Source organism: Mastigoproctus giganteus, chromosome 10 (assembly GCF_048544385.1).
Source record: "Mastigoproctus giganteus isolate SK-2022 chromosome 10, ASM4854438v1, whole genome shotgun sequence".
NCBI lineage: Eukaryota > Metazoa > Arthropoda > Arachnida > Uropygi > Thelyphonidae > Mastigoproctus > Mastigoproctus giganteus.
This window is the reverse complement of record NC_143584.1, coordinates 120,496,986-120,518,000: the sequence shown is the minus strand read 5'-3', so window position 1 is coordinate 120,518,000 and position 21,015 is coordinate 120,496,986.

The following is a 21,015-nucleotide window of genomic DNA, read 5'->3' as shown; positions in this document are numbered from 1 at the left end:
TACCCTTTCACCGCTAACGAAGATTTGAACACCATTTTTGACTTTTTTTTTTTTTTTTTTTTTGGTTGTCGGTAATTGAGCAGATTTGGAAGGGTTCAGATGCAGTCCAATTGTGGCTAAATAGTTTTCCAGCTTCATTATCTGTGTAGAGGCATGTTGGTTAATATCAAGAATCTGATGAGGATGATTTGAACTCATGTAGAATTTCAGTTCGTCGGCATAAGAAACAAAGTTAGAGTTATATGCTAGGAAAGGTTCCAAAACAACTGCGAAGGAACACTCCCCTGCGGGATGCCTCTTGTGACGTTGAAAGTTACCTGGATGTCGTTAATGGTAACAGTCAGATATCTGGGAAGTAGAATTGACTTCAAGATTTGTGGCAGGGCATCTGCCAGACCGAAGTAGTGCTTAAGTATGGTAAACAGAGCTGGAACGTATATTCTGTCATATGCCGATTTAATGTCCAAGAAGATGATGTCAATCTGGGATTTGCTGTTGAGTGCTTGTTGGATTCTGAAGAGAGTATCTAGAAGATTGTGCAATACAGTATGAAGGTACTCGGGCCAATGACCAAAGCAGTACTGGGAAATTGTTGGCTGAATCGCTTTTTAAAAGGTTTTAAGTAAAGAGCAACTGATGGAGATTGGTCGTAGATCTTTCGGAGATTTTGGTTTCCTAATCTTTGGAATGGGCTTAACATGATAGGATCTACAAATTGATGGAACGATTCCAGATTTTAGGATTTGTTTGAAAATGTGAAGTATAAGGTCAACTATGTATGTGCTGCATATTTCCTATGAATAGTGAGAAACCGTCTGGTCTTACAGTAGCTTTATTGGATAATTTGTTAATGTCATCAATCAGGGTCTCTAGATATTAGCATTAGCATTAGTAGAGGCATATGATGCAAGAAAGCAAGCTTATTCAGCATCAGCCAAAAAAAAAAAAAAACCCTTCCAGTTCACCCCTCCGTTCGTTCGAAATACCTGTCCATCCAGTTGAGCCTTCTATCATTCATCCGCGCCCTAGGTAACCAGCCCTCCTGTGAGAGAGAGGAAACTGGATCGGGACAATCTGCCTGCAGGAAGCTACACTGCGCTCATTCCTGTACTAGCTTTTGATCAATGACATGATTTGTATGATGTGGAAGAATCCTTCTACCCCTCTTCAACTGATCGAGAACAACTTGGTTTAGAACTTTCCTTTTCTTTTTCAGGAAGTAAACTCTTTTCTTCTTAAAGATGGTAAGGTCTGAGGAAAGTTGTGATTTCTGCCATTTCTGGTAGACCTTCTGCTTCCTAATGAAGGCCAGCTTGGTTTTCTTATTAAAACACCGATTCGATCTGCTACAAATCTTAACTTTCTTGGCTGCACCACGGAGTGCAATTAACTTCAATTGTTCGGACAAGACCGTGATGGCATCCTCTGTGGACTCAGAATATAGAGAATATAGGCGTTCTTAGTTAAATCCGTTCAGTCACTGTAAAACGATGTCCTGCTTCAGATATTGAGAAGGCAAATCTTGGCAATTCAGCTGTACACTCATCCGGTAACTCAGGGGAATTGCCCTGTATGGATAATTGATATGCAGTTAGCAGGTGATCCGATTGGAATTGGAAATTGCTAGGCAGGAGCTGGATGCCTGGTAGGTTATGGAATATTAGATCAAGTGCTTGATCTCTCCTCTAGTAGCCGGCGCCAAAAACCGTGTAAGATCAAAGGTCCGAAGGGTGACCTCAAGGCCCACAAGAGCATCCTCATGCTTAGGCACCGGCAAGTTGAAATCATCCGCAACTACAGTTGTTCTAGGCACTAAATTTGTTGCCAGCCAGGTGAGCAGCTCAGATCTAGTCTTCATCGTGATTTGGGGGGGGGGGGGGTTGTAAACCACGCAGCATTGAAGTTAGATCAGCGTTGTACAGATTGCATCAGAGTTGTTCGACCGACTTACTACTGTCCTTATTGGCTGGAAACGGCTGGTAAAAAAGATTTCTACATCAACACCCCGTCTGGTGTTCCTCGGATTTCCAATGTGCTTGTGGAGGTGTGATACAAGATCGAGCTGTCTATCCGCCCATAGCCATGTTTCAGTAAGGCAAATGAAATCAAACTCTTCAAGAAGAAGGACGGTCTGGAGAGAGAGAAGCTTGGTTTTTATACTGCGTACATTCTGCATGAACCAAAGAAGCTTTCCGTCGTGCGAATCTGGTTGCATGTGTCCCTTTTATTGCTATGCCTGTATGTCCTGTCTGGGTCTGTTGTAAGCGATCGGTCTACTTCTCTCTTGAAACGGCTTAATGAGGGTACCCAGTGGCGGATTCAGGGTAGGGGAACGTGCCCCCCCTATCTTTTTTCAGAGAATATGCATAAATTGTTTAAATTCCCTTTACCTACAAAAAAATTTTTTTTCATTGTTAACATAGGATTTTATCTATTTTTGCATTGTTGCTCAGCTATTTTCAACTGACTACAGTTGGCAACACTGGTGCTGATGTTATCGCCATTCTAGTTCGAGACATCACGCAGTTTGGTCGTGCGTAACGTTTACTTAAAAGTAATTCAGACTTTAACTGTGTGCCTGTGTCCTCCAGTCACATTATGTTTGAGTGTCATATTTATTTTGTTCTGTGCATTATTTTGTGCCTTGTTTGTGCACAAACAAGGCACGAAATGGTGCCTCCCTGTCAAAAATGGTGCCCCTCCTGTCATATTTTTCTGGATCTGCTACTGAGGGTACCTACAGGCCAGCAGTCAGAATCCAAGACGATATGCTTCGTATTCGCCGGAGAGGAGACGATAAAGGAAGAGTAGGTCGGAAATCTTTTTGATAACCTTTGCATCGATCTTAATCCCATGCTCATGGGCAAAGAGTGCCCTGATACTTTCCGTTTGCGTCGAGAAACCCAGTCTTGAAACGAAAATTCTTTCTCTGGTCTGTACAGCTGATATATTATAGAGCTCCACCAGCCTTCTCGACTGAGAAACCGAAACCGGTTGGCCCAGGGCAGAAACGTTTGTCTCCTGTATTGGTAGTCAGTCCCCTTGAGGTTTCACTGTCGAAACATCTTGGGCGGAAATAGCCGTTCTGGGGTTATGGCTGGAAGATTGTGCTAGAGGGTCCAATTGATCAGGCTGACTCAAGGCAACTACCTGGAAAAAGGTTCGCCGCTCCCTGTTTTGGCGTGGGGGTTCTCTCATCATCAACATGTTGTGATTGTGGTGGGGCAGGTTCAGAACCTGCCCCACCACAATCACAACATGTGGTGGTGGTGGGGCAGGTTCAGAACCTGGCCACCATGCTTATTCTGTTGTTTCCTGCAAGATTGGTCCGGTTAGGTTCACCCGGTTTCGTGCACTGATCCTGTATACGGGGACTATCAGCAACCAAGAGCAGGCCCTGCTCAACGAGGGATGTGTACCCAGTGGGTTCGACTCTACGGGCGGAGCGGAGATCTGCTGAATTAACCTGTGAGTGGTGAACTCTGTAGATTTTTTGGATCAGTTTTCTCTTGCTGGGATCAACCAGTTTGGGCTGAGGGTTTTAAATTATAAATGTTAATGTTATTTAAATTTCTAAATGTTAATGATTTTGTTACAGTCGTATGAGACTAACTTTGCTACAATAGAGCCAGTTTTTAATGATATTTCGCTTTTAATTCTATTAAAAGTGAAAATATCGAAAAGCACAGTTTTTAACAAAATTTGCTATTGCAATCTTTAAAAGCAGGAAATAATTGTACAATATCGTATTTTTTAATTTCATTTTTTTAACGCGTATCGTTATGCTAAGATTTATATACTGTACATCTTTTTGCTCTGGTAGGCTCTTATTTAGAAATTTCCATCCTTATGCAGATATGGTGAGCCTAAGTAACTTCTCATCAGGAGTTTAAATTTTGTAGTAAACAGATAAATAATTATTACAAAGGGAATGCAAAATTTTTAAAAATCTCCATGGTATAAAGAATCCAGTCTCAACTCAAGTGTTCATATGGACACCTCAAAGCTGACTTTACGCATAGGTGCACGGATGCTCAGGCTGATAGGTCTTCCATTGATAAGGGGTTAGATTTTCTGGGACAGGTCCCCCGCAATGGTTCTAGTCTCGCTTCCCACATATCCTAAGACAGCCTCCTGGGCCATGTTCGTTTGCAATTATTTAAAACAGTCGAAAAACAGATTTACCCCGTTATTACAGTGCTCTGAATCAACGTTGAAACCTCTATGTAATTGCATGTTTTGTTTCTAGCATTTTTTTTTTTTTTTGTTTTGCATGTTTTGTTTTGTTTCTGGTAAATTCAATCACGATCTTTCAAAAAGTTCCATAGTTTCAAAATGTTTGAAAATTTAAGAAGGACCTTCACTGAGGTCATTTAATATCTAAATTCTGGCCAATGAGATTATTGGAATGTATCCTTGAGAATAATAATTCTACTTTGATGAAAATTCGATGGTGCTCTATCTTGTAATATGGTTTTCTTTTCTTTCTTTATTATTTTTTTTTATCGATCCATTTCTGGTTTCATTAAAATGGATAAATGGGATATAAAGCGAAAACTTTTCTTTTCGTACTTACTGTATGTTATTTCAATTTGAAGCAAAAGGGAAATTAGTTTACAAAATTGTTTTAAAGTATAATTTTGGGCTCTTGTTTAACGTAAAGAGCCGGGAGCTTAGTAAGAAATAATATCATTGATAAAAGAAAATTATAATTTTCGGAGATTATTTTAAAAAAAATTAAGTGAAACTAATTAATAGACGGAAAAAAGGCAAGGCCATATTAAAAATGAAGAAATAAAAAAAAAAAAAAAACTTGAAGTAACAAATAGCCAATCAAAAGTAAGGGGAACAAACTTTAAAATGATATTGATATAGAAAGGATGGGAAAAGGGAAATTTAGTTAAACGGATATTCGAAGTAAAAATGAATGGTTAATAATCCTAGAGGCAAACCAGGGCGAAGATGGATCAGCTGGCGCCAAGCAAGCGATATATATTGAAAAGAGAGCTAGACCTAAAAATTTAACAAGAAATATAATAGTATGGTGGAACATAAGTGAATGGAAGGCTAATGGTCCAGAAAGACTGATTTGCACTATCATGGTGACCTATACACCGACTGGGTATAACATTTGGACGATGATTATCCAGATATTGCATACTATCTCTTTGTAGCAGTGCACAGATTGGAGGAATGGATAGACAATATGTAAGATGTACAGAAAAGAGGAATTCTCAATTAAGTCACTGCTCACTCTAAAGTGGCTGTTTTTTTAAAGAGTTCACTTTTGTTATTAATTTACTGATTCTGTAAATAATGAATTGTTTATTTTGTTAATCACAGAAAAATGCGCGAAATACTTATTTCCTCTCTCCCGGATTTTAATAAAAACTGAAGTTATTTACTTATACAGCAGAAAATGAGTATTACAAAGAATAGATTGAATATTGTGTTGTGGTATGTGCGATGAAGAGAAGGCAGTTATGTTTCTATATTATTAGTTAATGAATTAGTTGCACGAATCTTAAGGAGTGTAACACTGGTGTATTATTGTTAAAATAATACTTGAAACGGATTTTTTTTTTTGGCTGGCCAATCATACGCATTTGCTTGTCTTTAGGAACCATTACTTTATTTTCCTAGTTATTGATGAGAACCATTACTTTGTTTTTACGGTTTTGAATTATTTTTCTTTGCAGTTTAAAAAGTTTCTTTCAGTTCATTTTTAAGATATATGAAAAAAAAAGAAAAAACTAAACCACGTTGCAAATACAGCAAATTCTTATTTCTTCTGTTAACTTCTATTTTTCAGTTAGTAAAATTTTCTTCGATTTTAGATGTTATCGTCTGGTGTTCTGGGTAAATATGGCCTGCATTGTTCGACTCTGTATCAGATGATGCAAAAAGAAGGCGAAAATTGTGTTAATTTGGGTCTTTAGAACAGTTCAAGTACTTTTGTCAAAATGCTATTTATTGGTTTGTTTTGATATACACTACCTTTCAGAAATCTGGTAAATCTTTCAAATCGCCATCCATTATAGTAGATGACGACTCCAAAACTGTAACGTGGGTAATCATTGCTGATGGGATCCATCCTTGGGATCTTACAGTGCTCAAAAAATAAACACAAGAAATCAAAGCTTGCAGAAATTTGAAAGTTATGTAGACAGTTATAAATGAGGTAGAATCGATAAATCTCCAAAACGTTTAATGAAATTTAATTTTTCAAGTGATCAACCATGCACAGATAGTTCGTTTTTACGATAGTAGCTTATAAATACAAATTTTTTTTTCCAGAAATGAAGAAATTTACTCGATTCAAGGCACGATTGTTACATAAAGTAAGAGAAAAATTTTGAACAAACTCTCTGAATTGAATTGTCAAGTAAGTGCTGTTTTATGTATCAAAACTGAATATTTTTTTTTCTAAAATTTCAAAATCATTAAAAACTTACTTTTTAATTTAACACAATTTGTTACAGTTTATGCGATGTGTTTGTTAGTGTTTGAAAGGTATAACGTATGCATACAGTGGTACAATTGACAAACAAATATTATATAAGTGTTTTTATTAGTAATACAATTCGATAAATGCCATGAATTTTCTTATTTGTGAACTTAGGTAATTTTTCCTTCTTTTAAATGTACAACACATTACTTTACAAATCAATTGTTTGTAAGATATTTTAATTATGTCTGGCCATTAAAAAAATAGTTCTAGTAATGTTCTTCGCTTATGGCTTTCCTACCAGATAAAAATATTATTAGCTAATGCTAAGAATGTAGTGATCCGAAAATATTTCGATGTCATTGCCTTAGTGACAGATAGTTCTCTTGCTTTATTAGTAACACTTACTGAAATATGCATCTCGCTGTCATTCGTAATCGGTATTCATTGACGAAATTAGTGTTTTTGCGATCAGTTTTCGCATCTTTCTTTTTTTCTTTTTTTTATATACATATAATTTTACCTTTCGTGTTCTTGCGCATTTATTTGCAGTAAAAAAAAAAAAAAATCCTTGCCTCCAAGTACTTGAGTCATTTTTCCGCAACGTGTATAGCGATAAGATGGCCTCTCTCGAGAACTTAATTGAACTTCCGCCTTTGCCGAGGATGAATGACGTACGACATTAGCTCCACGATGAAGTTTAATTGTACATCTCGCGGTGATGAGTGCTCTTACACTAAGCACGTCTGTAATTTATTGCCTCTATGCTTAGGTATTGGGAAGGGCTGAGACGGGGAAGAGACTGATACACAAATTTTCCAGGTTAAAGTAGGAAAACAAATAGTTAGATATGGAAACTCTAGGGAATAGAGTGGGAATTTTGTCGGGAGATCGCATACAACGGAAATCATTGTCTTCAATATTTTTCACATTTATTTCATATCAGATGGACCTACAAATATTACATATGGAAACATTAGATAATGGAAAAAGGCAGGAATAACTGGTTGATGAAATCCAGAATGAAATGAATAATTTCGAGGGAAATTTAGGAGAGATTAAACAATAAAAAGAAAAACTACTATGAAGAAGATAGTAATTAAATTAGAATACAGAATGACTATGAGAGTTTCACAATAGTATATTTTCAACATTTTTGACATATTCTTAATCTTATACACGCGTAATTGCAACTTCGAGAACGACCGTAAGAGGAATTTTAATTATAAACTGGCGTGTTTATTTCAGAGAAAATCGCAGAGAGGCTTCAACCCCTTAATTAGTTTTTCATTTATCTGGCAATGTAATTTCATAAAATAAGTAAAAAATCAGCGTATCTACCTAAATAAATAAAGAATTTGTGATTGGAATAGCTATCAGGTATCATAAGAAGAAAAAGCAAACGATCAGTTCATGAAAACAATTAATCCAAGTGCAGTTTTATCAATTTATTTAAAACATTAACTTACAGCAATTTGACTACAGTCAAATTGCTGTACAGTTTCAAAAAAGCATTAATGTCTAAATAATTAATTTTAAATTTGAGCTTTAATTAAATACCGTTTACCATTATTTTCATGTTGGTTTTACACTGTTAAAGATGACTACACTTTAGGGCATATGGGACCTGCCAGTTTAACTTATTTGTTATATCCTGTGTGATATAGAATACAGTATACCTGTTTTTTTTTTTTTTTGGTTTTTTTCAAATTCATAATTTATGCTGAAATGAAAAAAAATATTTATTTTTATGCTGCTACTATCGACAATGAACGACAAAAAAAAAAACCCGATCACCCCTTTAAATCATTTCAAATTATTATTATTATTCCTTTTCGTAGGCGAAAAGCCTCACCCCGAGACAATGTCTAAGAGAGTGTTTTTATTGGTGCAAGTTAGGATTAATTACATGATTTTTAAATATATGTACTTGAATGAGTTAACACCGAAATAATTTAACTGTACATTATTTAGAGTGATGCTAAAAGTAATTTATACATTTCAACCTGAATTGTGGAGTTCTGACAACCCCTTAACCCCTGGCCTGTGACGGGTAGGTCGCGATATACCCGTTACGATTGCAATTAAGAGAGTCTTGAATTATTCTTTATTTTATTTATTATTATTATTATTTTTTTTTTGGTAGTTGTTGGCGCATAAGCTTCTGTGGCCATAATGCACCTCCCAAGGTTTTTGCAGTACTTTGATCCAAGCCCGAGGCCGGAATCGAACCCGCTACCTTTGGGTTGCTAGGTAGGCACTTTACCCACCCGGCTAGCCCGGTCGGCAATTGTTCTTTATGAAAGATTTGAAGTCGGCGTTTTCTGGCTATGGAAGCAACATGGTAACGATTTCACAGTCGAAGAAGGTGATTTTTGGTCCTAGTGTTGCCTTGAGGGCGTCGTTATTCACAATTGGAGAAATATTTAGACTATGTTCGATAGAATGCAAGAGTATAAAGCTTGGCCATCATTTGGCGATTGGTGCATTAGAGATCATGAGTGTCAGTTGGAGAGAAAATCCGTGGTGATTGGAGTTCTAACGTTGAGTTGAAGTTCCTTATGGTGTTGACGTGTTTATGCTTATGAAAGTTTATACCTGGATGTATGCATAAGGGAGTTAAATACTTAGTATTGGCTGGGAACACGTTCATTAGTCTGTCAATATTATTTAGTTTAAATCTCAGTGGTAGTCGCGAATCGGAATGATATCTGCTCACAAAGCTTGGGCCAGATACAACGGCATCCTGATTTGGGTGGTCCATTCTTTAGTGTAAAGAATTGACAGAGTACGCAGGCTCTTCGCTATTACTTTTCGTGTCCGCCTAATGAAATTTTGGGTTCTCTGTTTCAGTTAATCCATTGCAACATTCAATACCCCTGCGCAAGAGATTATTTTTTTTTCTGATACGGCAACGGAGAAGATCAGATAACAGATACATTTAATGCGATTTGCACTAGACATCTGAGGATATATGGTATTAATTTGTTTTGGATTGCTAAATGTCTGGGCGCCTCCGTAGCCAGGTGGGAAGGAGCAGCAGTGCGTAGCACACGCTTCTTGATTAGACTCGGGGTTCGAGCCCGTCACCACCAAATACGGAGGATGCGGAAAGGTCAGGGAATGACCACCGCATATCCCGGAGCAATATGGCCTTAGTTGCTAATGCTCCTAAAAACCAAACAAACAAAACAGCTAAATGTCTGCTAGTTCTTGCTATATGATCCACGTGAACATATTTGAATTCAGTTCAATCGACAGTTATTTTTGTGACAAGCTATATGATGGCATTCGGTCGTTTGTTGTTATTATTATTATTATTATTATTATTATCAGTTTATTCAACAAACACCACTGTACAGAAATTATCTAGGAGAGTGGCTCATACATACATCCAACTAAACTTATTTATTGGAATATAACAAAGGATAAAATATCAACAAAAATAAGGTATATAAATATAGAGGAAAAATTACACAGATACAGAAATCATACATTCATAGAAAAATTACAAAATATTATACATACATCGAAAAATGACATCATCATTTACACTATGAATTGGTCCTCATTGTCATTCTCTGAACAAAGGGGACACCCTCAGTCCAATAAGAGTCTTTTGGAAACACAATATATAGTTCATTTAAGATTTTTATGAGTTCGAGGGCACTTGAAGTCTTTCTTGAATTACGTTCTTCATCATATTTGTAGTTTCGTATACAGATCTGTTGCAATGAGCTTCCTGTAAGTTTTCTCATGGCAGTGCCTGTCCGGGTTTATTTTGAGGTCTCTAAACAGCTCCAGAGTATTGGCAGGAAACATCCGCCTTAAGCCGTCCGTGTTATTGAGAGCACTTCGGAGACTATGAGGGTTGTGGAAGCGGGCTCCAGGGCCTTACTACAAGATTTTCAATTTGAGGGGCATCTAATCTCCCAGTCGGAAGTTGTGCTAGAGTGCAGATGTTACGTATTGTGATCATCTGAATCCACTGAGCTGTGTTCAAGTTTGCTTACAGTATGGATTTCGAAATTGTGAAGGGCTTCCCGGCAATCCTATTTATCCACCGGAGCAACCAGTATTCCAAGCTGAGAAATTTCCTAATATAAGTATTTGGAACAGAGGACCAAATTGTTGAAGCATATAAGGATACAGGAACGATACATCTTTGGATATATTGGATCACTGGCTGCTGGTTTCGAATCCCAGTTATTTCCTGTCTTACAGCCCATATGGCAGCAAGAGTTTTTTTTGTTCTCGTGTTCTGAAAGTGCCTTTAGAAGGTAAGGCCCTCGTCCCACGTCACTCCTAGGTCGGTGTATGAATTGACTTTCTTAATCTGTGCTCCATTAAGAGATAATTGGATTTGATTTTTAATCTTCTTATTAGTTACTGTCATTTGTGCTGACTTGTCTGAGTTTAGCCACAAACCAATTTTGCGTAGGTATGTCTCCAGTTCATACAGCTTAGCGTTGGCATGGAAATTGACGTCGGATACCAGAGATCCTTCGTTAGAGACAACAAAATATTTTATATCATCGGCGTAGGAAATAAAATTCTGATTCCCCGCCAGAAAAGGCCCCAGAGCGGCAGCGAACAGCAAAGCTGATAAAACACCTCCCTGAGGGATGCCCCAAGTGAGGGTGTATTCTGCACGGAATTCTTGGTGTTGTAAAATTAGGTGCCTTGGCTTCAAAATGGTCTTGATGATCTGCAATATTTTGCCCTCAATGCGGAAATAAACATTCAATATGTTTTCAAGTGCAGGTAACGACACTATCGAAAGCTGCCTTTATGTCAAGGAATATGATGTCATTTTGGGCTTTTTCATTTAATGCATGCTGCATTCTGAAGAGAGTCTCCAACAGATTAGTAGTAGTGGATCGTCTCGCTACGGTATGGAGGTGGGGTGGCCTGTGCGCAAAACACTGTCGGGTTAAAGCAGGAAGGATGACTTTTTCAAAAAGTTTTAAAAGAGAACAACTGATGGATATAGGTCAAAAGTCTGAAGAGGCCTTAGTGATTCCATCTCTGGGGGAGGACTCCATCTCTCAGGATGTTTTGGAAAATGTGCAACAGCACATCAACAATATAGGCACTGCATATTTTTAAAATAAAGATAGGAAACCCGTCGGGGCCGATCGTAGATTTGGTAGGCAAGGAATTAATGGCATTGATGAGATCTTCTCTAGAAATAGTGACTGTGGATAAAGCATTCTCACAAACGCCTCCTCTCGCCAAAATATGTTGTGCCATATTCTCCAGCTGATATCCTTGGACATTTTTTGCTTTACCTTCAACTGGCAGCCTTTCAAAGCACTCCTTAGCCCAGTGTCCGAATGTGGTTTCTTCCATTTCAAATTTACATAAGCGTTTTATTAAGAATCGGACCCCATTGTTGTGTACGGCTTTCTAGGGTCTCACACGAGAGGTTAAAAGAATTACGCAATTCTCAATTCAATCAATATCTCTGAATATGCTTTACATGATTCGTTGTGAAGCATATTCGATGAGTGTTCATTAAAGTGCTGAGGATATTTCCCTCAGAATATTTGTAACTTAATTAGGGATGGAAATGCCATATGCGGCTACCACATCTGAATAAACGACATCCAGTTGTTGCTTGTTATTTATAGCTTGCTCTAGCCGTAGTAAGATATCCTTAGGTCTGTAGTAGTCGACTCTTGCTGGATTGCAGAGTGAACGTATTCATGTATCTATGCTTAAAACAGTGTTGGATACCATTATTCAGGATTGTGTTTTTTTTTTTTTTTTTTATTATTATTATTATTATTATTATTGTAGAGTGCATTAAATAGTGAGTAAGCTGAAATTGTTTAGAGATTCAGGGTTATTGCTTTTGGGGATGGGTTTACCGTTATCATTTTTCTATAGCTTCGTAAATCCTCTTCTTTTAATATTCGCTGGAATTGTGTGTAGTAGTATGTCAATGATGAAAATCCTGCAGATATTTATCATAAATAGTGGAAATTTATCTCTGATTGTGACGAATAATATAAAACTTACTTTATTCAGTTTTTCATTATTCGTCCCAATCTGTGTTCACTGATTTGTGTTCATAGTAGTTTAGTTGATCTCTGATTACTTCTTGCACTCTGATAATGGCGCATTATAGTCTCAGTAGCTAATGCGCCAATAAAATCAAAACCAACCAACCAACCAACCAGCACTCTGATAATGTTCGTTTTCTTCATTATCAATTTGAAATTCCATAAGGGCATGTTCCAAATGTGGCTATGTGGCTTCAGTTCATTTTTTACAGGTTTTTCTCAGTCATCTTTTGTGCGAATCTTTTTTTTTTTTTTTTTTTTTTTAGTTGTGGCAATTCTTTAGTCTTTAACCCCATTGATGTGCTCTTCGCTTCATCTGAGTGAAACTTGCTCTTTCACGTTTATATTGGACATGATTTGCTGGATACCCGGATTTCTTCCATTTTTTAACAGGTTTTGTTTATTTCGAAATACTGTATTAGTTTTAATTGTAGGCTGAAACACGAATTTGCCCTGCGCAATATTTTTATTTTTTTGGAGATTCTTTCTTGAGATATACAAACGAATTTTGCAAGTGATGTAATTTTTTGAGCACCAAAAATTACATCACTTGCAAAATTCGCCAAATTTCTGTGAAATTTGGCAATATATCATATATGTTTTGTAATAGCATTACCCTGTTGCATCATCTCTAGCAAGCTCTTTTACATGTCACGTGTCATACATGATTGCATCACCCTAGCGGCATACAGTGCATATGCCAGGAGTCCAGTATTATGTGCTACTGCAATGGCCAAGTTTTCACGATTAACATCATTTAGGAAAAGTGTTGCTGCTGTATTGAATGCAGAGGAATATTCTACACATAAAATAGCTAAAAGGATTCACTATAATCAGTCAACAGTAGCACGTTTATAACGAAAATTATCAGAAACTGGCAGTTTAAACAGAAAGGCAGTGGACGCCCGCGAATGTCTTCTGGAGCACAGGACAGACTTTTGGGCTGTCTGTGTCCGAAACAGAAGATCCTCATCGATAGATGATCTCAAAACAGTATGGGAGGAGTAAAGGAAAGTACTGCTACAGTATGTAGACTCATTCTCTCATCTGTATTAGTAGCAATTCTTCAAAGAAAAAAGCCACTTCTGATGCAAAAAATGAAAGGCCAGCTTCTAAAGTGGGCAAAAGAGCATGCTAGTTGGTGTAAGGATCAGTGGAAGTGTGTTATCGCTCTCTGATGAGTCAAAATTCAACTTGCATGGTTCGCACGGTCAGAAGCCTGTTAGACAAAGAGGAGAAGAATAATTTCATCCTGACTGTATCGTCTCCACAATGAAACGTTCTGCATCTCAAATACTATGGGGATGTATTTCACATAGTGGAGTTGGTCATCTTGAATATGGCAGCTTTTCCCATCCTGTTGGAGCCAGATATCTCTTTCATTTTCGTCTACCAAAAAACATTAAATTGCAGAGGTGACAGTTTGTTCAAAAATTATAGGCCTAACCATCTTTCTCGAATTATGCCACACCAAACATCGACTTTTGGGCATGTAAGGGATTTCGCGAAAAATGCTCGAATTTTCAATGCTTCATGTCTTCCAGTTGACGTACAAGGGGAGGATAAAATAATGGAAATTCCTGTGATAAGTGTTACAGATATGTACTAATATGACGTTGGGCCACCCGTTGCTTTTAAAACTGCTTGTATTCTACGTGGAGTAAATTCAAATAAATCGAACTGTCTTACGAGGAATATTGTGTTATTCATCATAGAGGAACATTTCAAGCTTTTTGAGTGATGAAGGTGGAGGAAATCTGCTTCTCGCTCTTCTCTCCAAATATGCCCACAGCAGCTCAATAACGTTTAAGTCTGATGATTATGCAGGCCATAGATGTTTAGCTCCTCAAACCAAGATTGAACACATCTGGCCGGGTGTATTAGAGTATTATCATTTTGAAACATGGCATCATTTGTGAAAACCTATGTTTGCACAACGGGATAAATCAGTGTCAATAATTTGCCCGTTCAGGATGATTATAGGACCTGAAGAGCACCATGATATTGCTGTCCAAACCATTGATTGGGCAGCAATATCGTGCTTGACGGTTGGCACAAGGCAATCAGGATGATGCGCTGGAGATGGCATTTGCCAAACAAATTCTCCCTGACGTTGGGAAAAGTGTGCACGATGATTCTTCTTGAAAATATCACATATTTCCAGTAATTAAGTGTTCGGTTTTTGTGCTCCTTACACCATTACATCCTCCTTCTAGTATCACCATTACCATCAGTGACGGGTAGCTTGGCAATAGCAGCCCTCCCATAAATTTCATTAATTTCAGCTTTATGAAGTTCTCGCCAGATTGTTTTTCTAGAAACTGTATTGCTGAGACACATTAGGTTCTTCAGATTTTTTTTTTTCTTTGAGGCGGCAGTTTTGTTTTCAGGTTATAAAAACCTCTTGATCCCGTGGTTTCTTTCAGTCAGATTCGATTTTCTGCCACAATTCGTCCTATCAGATTTTGTTTTTCCTTACTTAATGAATGCAAACATCACTTTCGATACAGTTGCTCTGGGAGCCTCCGTAGCCAGGTGGGCAGGAGCAGCAGTGCGTAGCACACGCTTCTTGATTAGACCGGGGTTCGAGCCCGTGACCACCAAATACGGAGGATGCGGAAAGGTCAAGGGAATGACCACCGCATATCCCCAGAGCAATATGGCCTTAGTTGCTAATGCTCCTAAAAACCAAATAACAAACAGTTGCTCTGGATACATTAAATGAATCGATTACGGTAGTTTTAGTCGCCGATTTTCCCGCTAAACGTACGCCAACAATTTTACTTCTTTGGAATTCGGAGAAGTCCATAATTTTTTTCATGTACTTTTTTATGTCACTAAATAAAATCATCTTTCATCGTCTTTCCTTCACAGTACTACATGCAAGAAACAAACAAAAAAATCACTAAGTTCATAAATACGTCATGCAGCCATTACAAAAACTACTACTGTACTTTCATATTTGGCTCCAGGTGCCAATCGATTTTGTGATAAAGTGTCTTTGCCAGTAAATTTGCGCTCTCTCTTTAAGAAATAAAATCGTTTTCTTTTGCAGCTTACTCTAACACTCAATTAAATAGTGTTCGGTAAAGAAAGCATTTTACTAGATTTGGAGGACAAGTAAACTTCCTATCTTTCTTCTCTTAATTTTTCATTTTTATTACCAACCCACTATCGCTTGGTCACAAAAGTGGCGCACTGCTTCTGCCTCCACCTGGCTTGGCCGGTAACCTGGAGGAGAAAAGCTCTTCTTCAGGGCGAAATGAAGCAAACAGTTCCTAAAGCCCAGAAATCCACTGGGTGCATAGATTGTTTTCGCCCTGTAAGGGCGAAAACAATCGGAACTTGATTTTGTTGCAGCTAAACGTCAGAAGACGCAGAAATGCCTAGAAAGCATAATAGGTACCCCAAGACAGTCCTTCGTTAAAGATCGGGAGACTTACTGGTTGAAGTTGCCACTGCTCGAGAGCCTGAGCAACTACTAGAACAAAAATTTTGGTGGAACTTGTGTTACCGTTTCACTAACGTTTCCCTGAACACATCCGGAAATGTCATCACCGAATGGAACCTCATCAACATGTCAGATGCAGAGCTAAAACAAGAACTGCAAGATCAAGGAGTTACTGACATATGGGTTAGTGAAATCGCATAATTTTTATACTTAGTAAACTACCAACGTAGATGAATTGGCATCGTTTTAATTATATATCACAATGTGAATACCTTCGCAACGAGTTACCATGATATTGCATTACCTCGAATTTCGATCGCGACCCCCTTTATTATATAGAAGAAGAAGAAGAAAATCTTTATTGTACAGTAAAGATACAGATAAAATATTGTGCCCGCCACAGCCAGGAGGCCGGGGCTTGACAATGATATGGGGTAATATAAAAATATGTACAGTATAAAAATTTGTACAGTATAAAAGATAACATAACAATTAAAAACTTAGCATTAATCTTTCAATAGATATGAGTATGTACATAGTTGTCAGGCAGACAGTACACAAGGTATGTTCACGTTCATATGTACAAAGCACATATTTAAGCATACTCACACAAGTCAGAATATTTCACAGTGCCAAAATGATGTTCGGTATCGCCTTTTCTTGTGAAACAGTTCGTCGATTTGCCTGCGACGGGCCGTTCTGCGCCTCATAGCAGATAGCAGGTGGAGGTATCGGTAACAGTCGACATCAGGGGCCAAACAAAAGGGGAACAAGTTCGGCCAACGAGCGCCTGTAATCGCGATTAGAAACGAATTTCTGGAGGTCAACTCCGATCATTAGCAGGGCTTGTACTGTAGGAAGTACTTGCCCAGGTAGGAATCTGTCACTGATCTTCAGCCTGTTCCGTTGTAGCTGAAGAAGAGGGGTGGCTCGTAAGGAAGCAAGTGGAACATGCCACTGGCATATATCCCAGAAGTCAGGGGAGTTGATTTTGCCAACCAGCATTTTGACTGTGGTCACAGTTCTCCTCATGCGGATTATTTGAGGCAGCCGCGGGATTTGAAGTTGGTCGGCCATGCTGGTGGTCCTCTGCTGGGGAGGGAGTCGATGTTTGTGGGTTGCCCACTTCAATATCCAGCATTCATTGGCGAAGATGGGCTTCATGAGAGAAGGTACTGCGGATGCCCATATTTCAGAGGCATACAGAAAGGTAGGATACACAACGGTTTCCAGGTATCTGATTATGGTTCTTGCATCTGTGTTATGAAGAAGATGTTGACGGGCAATCCAGCGCATTCGGCTGATCTTGCGTAGAACACATTCGATGTGACAGTTGAATCTAAGGTTTGGGTCGAAGGTTACACCGAGATCTTTGTGTTTAGTTACACTTGGAATAACTGCACCGTGCAGTGAGGGTTGTATGGATGTGGGACACTTCTTCAGAGAAAAAAACCATAATAACGGATTTTTGGGGGTTCAGTTTAAGACCGAAATGGTTGAGATGGCTAGAGAAAGCTGTGATCTTATTACAGATTTCCGATGTGATCACTCCCCTGTCGGCTGATGGTGGTATTTCCGTTAGGAACTTTATATCGTCGGCATAGATAATAACGTCATCTCTGTTACACACAAACGGAATAAGGAGGGCGGTAAAAAGTAACCCCGATAAAACGCCACCTTGCGGCACACCTGCATTGATGGATCAGGTATAGCAGAGATTGCGATGAGTGAGGTATACTGTTCTATTCCAGAGGAGTGAGTGCAGAAAAGCGAAAACGTCACCTTTGATCCGAAAGAAATTGGTTAGGAGATTCAGAAGGGCTGAGATGTTGAGGCTATCAAAAGCAGCTTCAATATCGGCATAAACAACCGCCATTTCTGATCGGGCCTCAAATGCGTTTAGAATTTCCGTTTGGACTGCCAGAAGGTTGGAGACAGTTGATCTATTAGGGAGAACATAATGGAGTTGTTTTGATGATTGTGGAAAAAGATGGCGTGTTATATGCGGAAGAAGGACTTTTTCCAGTAGCTTTAGGAGCGTGGATGCAGTGGATATCGGTCTATAGTGCTTCGGCTGGCTTGGTAGTTGAACTTTAGGTAGTGGGGCGAGAGCGTATTTGCTCCAGGATGCAGGAAACACTCTATGAGAGAGGATGGAGTTGAACAAGTAGAGCAGAGGATCAAGGATATATGGACTGAGGCACTTTACGATGAAATGCGGGACTTTATCGACGCCAGCAGTGCATGATGGACGCAGCGAGTTGATGGCTTGACGGAGCTGCTGTCGATCGATTTGAATGGAAAACAGCTCATCATCTGGACTAGAAATGGGGTCTGGTTGGTAATCATATGGTTGTGTGATGTTGTCTTGGAATCTGGCTACATAGTTGATCCATTCAACTGGATTGAAATTGGAACCTGGTTCAGAGTTACGGGTATATGGCACTTTGCCTTTGGATAAGGTCTTGTCAGTATATTCTTTAATGGCTTGCGATTTCAGTCTGTTAAACAGTGCTCTAGCTTTGGAGTACTGAGTTCGGTCATATGCTGTACCAGACTGTTTCCATTGTTTATGGAGGGACTGTTTGCAGTTGAAACTGTAATTTAGCTCCGAAGACCACCAAGCATTAGTTCTAGCGGAGATACTGACCTGTTTAGCTGCTGAGAACATGGTAACAGTGTGCAACCATATAGTTAATATGTCTAGAGCCAGTTCCGGATCTCCTGATTCGAGAACTTCCCAGGGAATTAATCTTGTTGCATAAAGGCATCTGTTCGGTTGTAGGAAGGTGGGAGAGATGATGATTTTCCTTTTGACGTAGTGGGAGACATTAAAGTTGGGCGTTGGGAGCTGCAATAGGACTACGATGGGTTCATGGTCGGATTCAAAGTGAGTTTCGGGTTTAATGTCGACGCTACAGGAACCAGACGATAATATGAGATCCAGGCGATGAAGACCTCTAGTTGGGCCTTCATTTATGATCCTGAGGCCACTTGGTGCAATCTTAGCCATAAGTGACTCATGAAGGTGTTGGAGATTTGGTGGTAAGTTAAAATCTCCACAGATGAGGTGGATAGCAGATGTGTGGAGCGTATTTATTAGCCAGGATGCAATATCATTGATTGTCTGAACATCGGGGGTTGGGGGTATATATATTGCACCGAGATCTAATAAGCAGGAGTTGATCTTGACCGTTACTATCAATGCTTCGAATAGATTGGATTTGCTGGAGACTACATGTACGAACTCAAGTCTACTGGCATTTATGATAACAGCAACGCCCCCACCACAAGTATGAGATCGGGAGGTGAAGAAAGATTTGTAACCAGCAGCTTGGGCGGAGGCAATTAATTCTTGTTGTGGTTCCAGCCAGGTTTCAGACATGCAGATGACATCAGCCATTTGGGACAGGAGCATCTGCTCAAGTGTCTCGAGCTTATTCCGAATACTACGAACATTTTGATAAAAAATCTTGAGTGTAAGGTGACACGAGACCTTCAGGAGTGCTGATTCGAGGACAGGATTTATTTTCTTTGTTGGCTTTTTAGCACGGTTGGTTACAATAGTTGGTATCAGCTGAGGGTGGATTTCATTGGAGCTGTGGTATTGCAGAGATTGATCAGAGGTTTTGTCATCAGGATATGTATAGGGCTCATCATCGTGTGACCCTGATTGCTGGTTTTGGGGCTTCTGAGAATAGGAATGTCTATCGTGGCGTCACGCTTGGGACGCATTAGCCATGGCTAGATGTGGGGTGGTATTGGATTTAGGTTCATAGTATGGCCTGAGTAGTGATCCAGACGGCCAGAGAGCAGTCGCTGATATGGAGCTGAAATTCTGTGCATCGCATTCAACTTTGAACGATGTATGCAGGGGAGTTTTCTTAAGAAGTGTGACGGACACAGTAAGGTGCAGCTCATGCATTATGTATGACTCGATATCATCTGGTGTTGTATTTGGGGCCAGTCGGGAAACGAATAGACTTCGTCGAAGACGGACAGTTGGCGGATGCATCGCCTGCAGCCTGGAGGTGGCCAAGGTGCCCATTTTAAATGATCGCCTACTCTTTAGTACATTTGGGGTTCCCAATTTACCCTCTTCGGGGTGGCGAGGCTTACTGCAGTAACTCTGGGCCACAAGTGTAGGAGGAGGTGCAGCTACAACTTCCGCCCAGGATGGTTGTAATGTTAGCAGTGGGGGGCCGCAATTGTGGATTTCAGGTTTCTTCGACATTGTAGGTTGATACACTCGGCTCGAGAACGAGTAAGGCTCGACGATAGTTTCAGGATTGGGTTTCCATTGCAATGTAGTAGATGGCTTCTGTGATTTGTGGAGTGGGACACTAAGTGGTTTATCTGGATTAGCTTATTCTTGCGTAGGATTGGCAGGGTTTCTGGTCTGGTTTTCCTGGCAAGGAAGTTCTTCGGCTATCTGGATCTCGCCGAATTCAGTACATTAGTGCTGTAGGATAAGTTATTGTGAGCCTGATTAGTAGCGCAGGTCTGAGTCGTAGCGCATTTAATAGCTGGACCACCACCATTACATGTACACAAACTTAGATCTTGAGAAAAGTTATCAGCTATGGAGGATACGTAGTTACTAGTAGTGCAGAGTATGCGATGTTTGATATCTTCATGTATTGATGTTATAATAATTTCAAGTGATTTACGGTTCTTGAAGAGGCACGTGGAGGGGCTATGAAACAAAGATTCAGCAAGCGAAAAATCAGATTGTGTAGACACATTAGTAAACGTGATAGAAGGTGGAGAGTTCCTTCTTTGGGGATCTGCATGCATTGTTGGCTGTGCATGCTGGATATTGGCGAAATCTTCTGTTTGAGTTGCTACAGTGGCAACACTGCGATGGTGGGACTTATCCTTTGCGTCTGCTAAGTTAGAGAAACTAGAGTCTTCATCATCAGGGTCAACCGAACAGGTTGCGGCGTTAGTGATATCACAATGGGAAATAAGCCGTTCCACGGATCCGGCCCTTATATCTGGGAAGCAGTCAGTTGGATGAAATGTATCAGCAGCTGAGGTGCTGGAAG